The 5,058-nt window shown below is 40.1% G+C and overlaps 1 non-coding gene across 1 annotated transcript; it reads left to right on the top strand.

The window, feature by feature from the left end:
* Positions 1-4,631: 4,631 nt before the first annotated feature.
* Trnaa-agc (transfer RNA alanine (anticodon AGC)) lies at positions 4,632-4,704 on the top strand. Its single transcript has one exon. It is a non-coding gene; the product is annotated as a tRNA-Ala (tRNA).
* Positions 4,705-5,058: the final 354 nt, after the last annotated feature.

The following is a 5,058-nucleotide window of genomic DNA, read 5'->3' as shown; positions in this document are numbered from 1 at the left end:
TCAGTATCAGGTCCTCCATGCAAAAAGTGAACTGAAGCTTTCAGAGTGCCCAGTCCTGACCAGTTAATGTGTCACTCAATGGTAGGCAGCTCATTGGTCAGCTTTAACCCTAGGGTAAGGCAAGTTTTTGCAGGCTGGCCTTTGTTTGCATCTGTTTGTAACTGTTATATTTTAAATTCTGGGACCACATGTGAGGCCTGGGTCTTGATTATGCCCTTGCTTGACTTTGCTGTGAAAGCAGCACATGGGTATGATCTCTGTTGGTATGATCCCTTTCCAGCTTCTGATTGTTCATCTGTCTCAAATATATGTTCAATTCATATCATTACTTGGAACTCTCTGTCCTGGATGTAGGTAGTCCCTCTGCTAAAAGAGATAGCCTACCAACTCTCAACCGTGGAAGTATTAGTCCATGCCACTCCAACTTCATGGAATGTTCTCAGTCAGTCTTAGCAGTCCTTTAAAGCCCTGCTGTGTCTGAAGGGAGGAAATCAAAGCACATTTCTTGCCAAAGAAATTCTCCTTACCCAATTGTCTCTTAAACACTCCTCTTTCAACTCAGAGTTCAGCCAGAGAAACAGAACCAACAGGAGATGTATATAAAGAGATTTAACTGCAAGGCATTGGCTTATGTGATTATGAGGACTGACTAGGCAAATTAGAGGGCAAGCCATCAGGAAGGACAGGCTGAAGCACTCTCAGGCAGGAGCTAGTGCTGCAGTCTATATTTCTTCTTCCGGGAAGCCTCAGATCTGCTCTTCAGCCTTTTCAACTGACTGAATCTGATCCACCCAGATTACCTAGGTAATTGCCATTAATGTCACCCAACTGTGAACCTTAGTTATATCTACAAAATACCTTCTCAGTTGCCTGTGTCTTCAATACTGTTTGATTGGATAACCAGGGACTATAGCCTAGCCAAATGACACATAAAACTGACCATCACAGCTGGGCAACAGTGGCTTATGCCTCAAATCCTAGCTACTTGGGAGGCTGAGATCAGGAGGATCGCAGTTGGAGGCCAGCTCAGGCAAATAGTTCTTGAGACCCCCCCCATCTCCAAAATAACCAGACCAAAATGAACTGAAGGTGTGACTCATGTGGTAGAATGCCTGTTCTGCAAGTTCTGAGCCTTTAGTTCAAATCCCAGTCCCACCAAAAAGAAAAGAACAACAAAAATCTGATCATCATGTCCTTATTATGGGTTGGATATTTTTAGAATTGTGAAATTAGTCTTGAAAATTTTCTTTGAAAATCTGTATCTTATTCTATCACTCACTTGGGAATTTTGTATCTATCATACCAATTTAATTTCCATATACACCATCCTGAGCTCAGCCTACAAGACTATTCTTGAGACTCTTGTGCATAGACGTTCCTGAACCTTCCAACTCACCCTCCTTTTGTTCCATAACACACTGTTCAGGACATCTCTTGGCCTCAATGGGCTTAAAGTAGCTGCAGACTCCATAGTTACAACCTTACCCTGAGGCATGTCCCCTTTCTCTTGGCTCACGTGTTTAACAATTGTCTCAGCTGTGCTTGTGTTCTTCCACAATAGCCCCACATTCTCAGAGACCACTCAGGATTTCCCAGTCTGTTCCCATCTCCTTCAAAGGACATGGTCTCCTCCAAACCACCTTTTGTTCTGCTTCCACATTGGGACCAAGAGGGGGTTCTGAAGATGAAGACTTAGCTCTATTCCACATGGCAGTTGGATTTGCTGAGATGTTAGTAAATTGGCCAATCTGATCTGTCCTGCCTTGTCTTGACCTGCCTGGGGAGGCTTGCTTCTCAGAACCCATCAATCAGGGGGAAAAAATCTGGTCAGATGTCCTAGGATGACAACAGGTGACATTTGAGCAAATAAAGGGAAAGAGGAGATTTGAAGGCACTTTCTCAAAGAGAAGTGGGTAAACTGGAGGTTTTAGGCCTTGAAGAAGGTATAGGAAAGTAAAATCAAACTAAAAAAATATATATCTTTTAAGGAATAGAAAAATCTGGTTAAGAAAAATCTACTCTCAGAGTTTTAAAAATGAACTTTTAATTTTACATTTCATCTAGGTTTACAGAAAAATTGCAAATATTGTATAATTTTCCCATATACTTTACACTCAGTTTCCCCTCTTGTTAATTCTTACCTATAGTACATTTATCACAACTAATGAACAAATATTTACATATTATCAATAACTAAAGTCTATACTCTATTCATATTTATGAAGTTTTTACCTGTTTTTTCTTTGTTGAGGATCCCTTCCAGGAGACTACATTACAGTAAGTTGTTATGGTGCCATAGGCTGTGACCATTTCTTAGAATTTCCTTGTTTTGGATGACCTTGGCAGTCTTGAGAAATACTGGTCAACTAGTTTGTAGAAAATGTCCTTAAATTGGGGTTTGTCTGATGTTTTTCTCATGTTTAGATGGAGATTATGGGTTTTCTGGAAGAAGACCACACAGGTTAAAGTGCCATTCTCTTTAAATCCCATCAAGGGTACACACCATCAACATGATTTACCATTGTTGACCTTAACCTTCATCATCTTGCTGAGATAGCGTTTACCAGTTTTCTCCACTGCAAAGTTGCTCATTTGTCCCTTTCCAGGCTGCATTCTTTGATGGGAAGTCACTATGTGCAGCCCACACTTGAAGGGTGGCACTCTTCTGACTTTATTTACTAATGTCCTCTAAACTTGTTTTTCTCATAGCCTCATTGTCATTCTGGCTCCATTACTTCGCCTTGTCTCCTCCATCCCTGATGTAGCAGCATTTTCTCTGTGACAAATGAATTCCTATGAAAAGAGCAGTCCTTTTTTTCCTACCTCTGTTTGACAAAAATATAGTATATTAGTCAGCCACCATTACATAACAAACTATTCCCAAACTCTATTTTAAAACAGCAACCCTGTCAGGCACCAGTGGCTCACACTTGTAATCCTAGCTATTCAAGCGGCAGAGATCAGGAGGATGGAGTTTCGAGGCCAGCCCCTGGCAAATAGTTTATGAGACCCTATCTTGAAAAAAAAAAAACAATGTGAAACAGAGCTGGTGGAGTGGCTCAAGTGGTAGGAGTGCCTGCCTAGCAAATGTAAGGCCCTGAGCTCAAACCCCAGCACTGCAAAACAAAACCAAAACCAAAACCCCTGAGCAATACTTTATTTGCTCACATGTCTGCAGGTTAGCTAGTAGTCAGCTGATTCAGTCTGGATTCAGTAGAATAGCTCTGCTCAACCTGTGGGTCTTGTAGGCTCAGCTCTCTGCTTACTGTCTTTTCATTCTTGGAAAGAAGAAAGGGAGCAGCTACCCAAATGGAAGATTCTTATGGCATGGCAAGGCACACGAAGGCAAGTCCTATTGCATAAACACTCTTTAAACCCCTGTTTGCATCACATGTGCAATGGTAAGTAATATGGTCAAGTTCAAAGTCAAGGGGAGGGGAAATGCTTTTGTGGTAGGAAATGCAAAGCCATGTAGCAAAGAATGTACAGGCAAGCATAAAGAATTGGGGCCAATACTTCAGATAATCAACACCACAGATAATCACAGTAGTCTCCAGTTTCAGTGCAGAGAAGAACCAATTCTTACCATCACTTCAGATATGCATACCAGCCAGGAAAGCACTGGGAGTTACTCTCCTGGATCAGCCAGAAAATCAGAGAAGTAGGCTAGGAGGAAATTGGAGCAGAGGGGAGAAAAAAAGCAAAAATATGAAATGACCGAATCCTTCTTAGTTCAAAGGGCTTCAGCTATATTTTACCTTTTGCTCTTCTGTTCTCTCTTTTTCTTACTCCCTCCCACCCAGATCTCAGATGTTACTGAAAAAGAAAGGGCAAGAGGAGGGGAGGCTCTAACACTTTCTCAAACTTCTCTACATCTAATTTAACTAAATGAAGCAGAAGCTATTTTCATACTGTGAAACAACACATGTGACTACAGGATAGAGACACCATATTATGATGTGCAATTAAGATATTTTGTAATCACAATTAACTAATTATCAGAAATGACCTGTGTTCAATGTGACTACTACCCATGGCCCAAGGATATTGTGTCACACCTGTGCCAGGGATAGACCTTGCTTCTCTTGCCCCGTTGATTCTCAACTGCTAATGACCCACATGTAGTTGTGACATTTAAGGGCACAGATGCCCTCTGTTCCTATTGGTGACAGCCCCCAAAGTCACCACTTAGGCTTTGTGAGTATACTGCTCTCCTCATAGCTCTTCATTCTGAAACACAAGCCAAGCATTCCCCAATTCTGAGCATCATGACTGAGGTGGTCGGACTGTAATATTTAACAGGTGCTCCAGTGCTAACAATTAGTTTTCCTCAAAAGTGAGCCAGCAGTTACTGAGAATATCTTATGTATTAATCACAATGCTTTTTTATTAAATCCTTGCAACAACCTTTTAAACTAGGTGGCTTTTATCTCTATTTGCAGATAAACAAAACCAGGGTCAATTCAAAGATTCAGATCAAGGCCTGTTTGACCAGAACAATCCAGTATTTTTTTTTTCTACCATGGAATGTTGCACAAATGAAAAAACAAATGTCAACATTAGCTTTAAAAAATAATACTTAACACGCGATTTTTTGGAGAAATTTCTTTAAATAAGAAACTTTCTGGGGTGGTGGAGTGGCTCAAGTGGTAGAGCGCCTGCCTAGCATGCATGAGGCCCTGAGTTCAAATCCCAGTACCACCAAAAAAAAATTAAAGAAACTTCCTTATTTCATTTACATTTTAATTCAATTTTTAAAAATATGCCATAATTATTAGAGATTTTTAATTTATAAAAACAGATTCACATATAGTTTCTAAGTTTTGTGTGTGTTTTTGTATGCTTTAAATAGTAACTGATAACTCCACAAAATGCATGCAACACTGGCAAAACTAATATTTTACTTGAATTACTTAGAGTTTAATGTGGTGTTTTACCACCTCTGATTCCTTAGCCAGAAAAATGGAGAAATTGACTTGATTTTGAGATTTGATTTAGGGAAATGCTGAATTTCTCCTTTTAAATCTAAAAACTAACTTGAACCCATTTTGGAGTGAG

The sequence above is a fragment of the Castor canadensis genome, chromosome 6 (assembly GCF_047511655.1).
Source record: "Castor canadensis chromosome 6, mCasCan1.hap1v2, whole genome shotgun sequence".
NCBI classification, from domain to species: Eukaryota; Metazoa; Chordata; class Mammalia; order Rodentia; family Castoridae; genus Castor; species Castor canadensis.
Note: the sequence above shows the minus strand (reverse complement) of the source record. Positions and strands in the feature narration are given on the sequence as shown.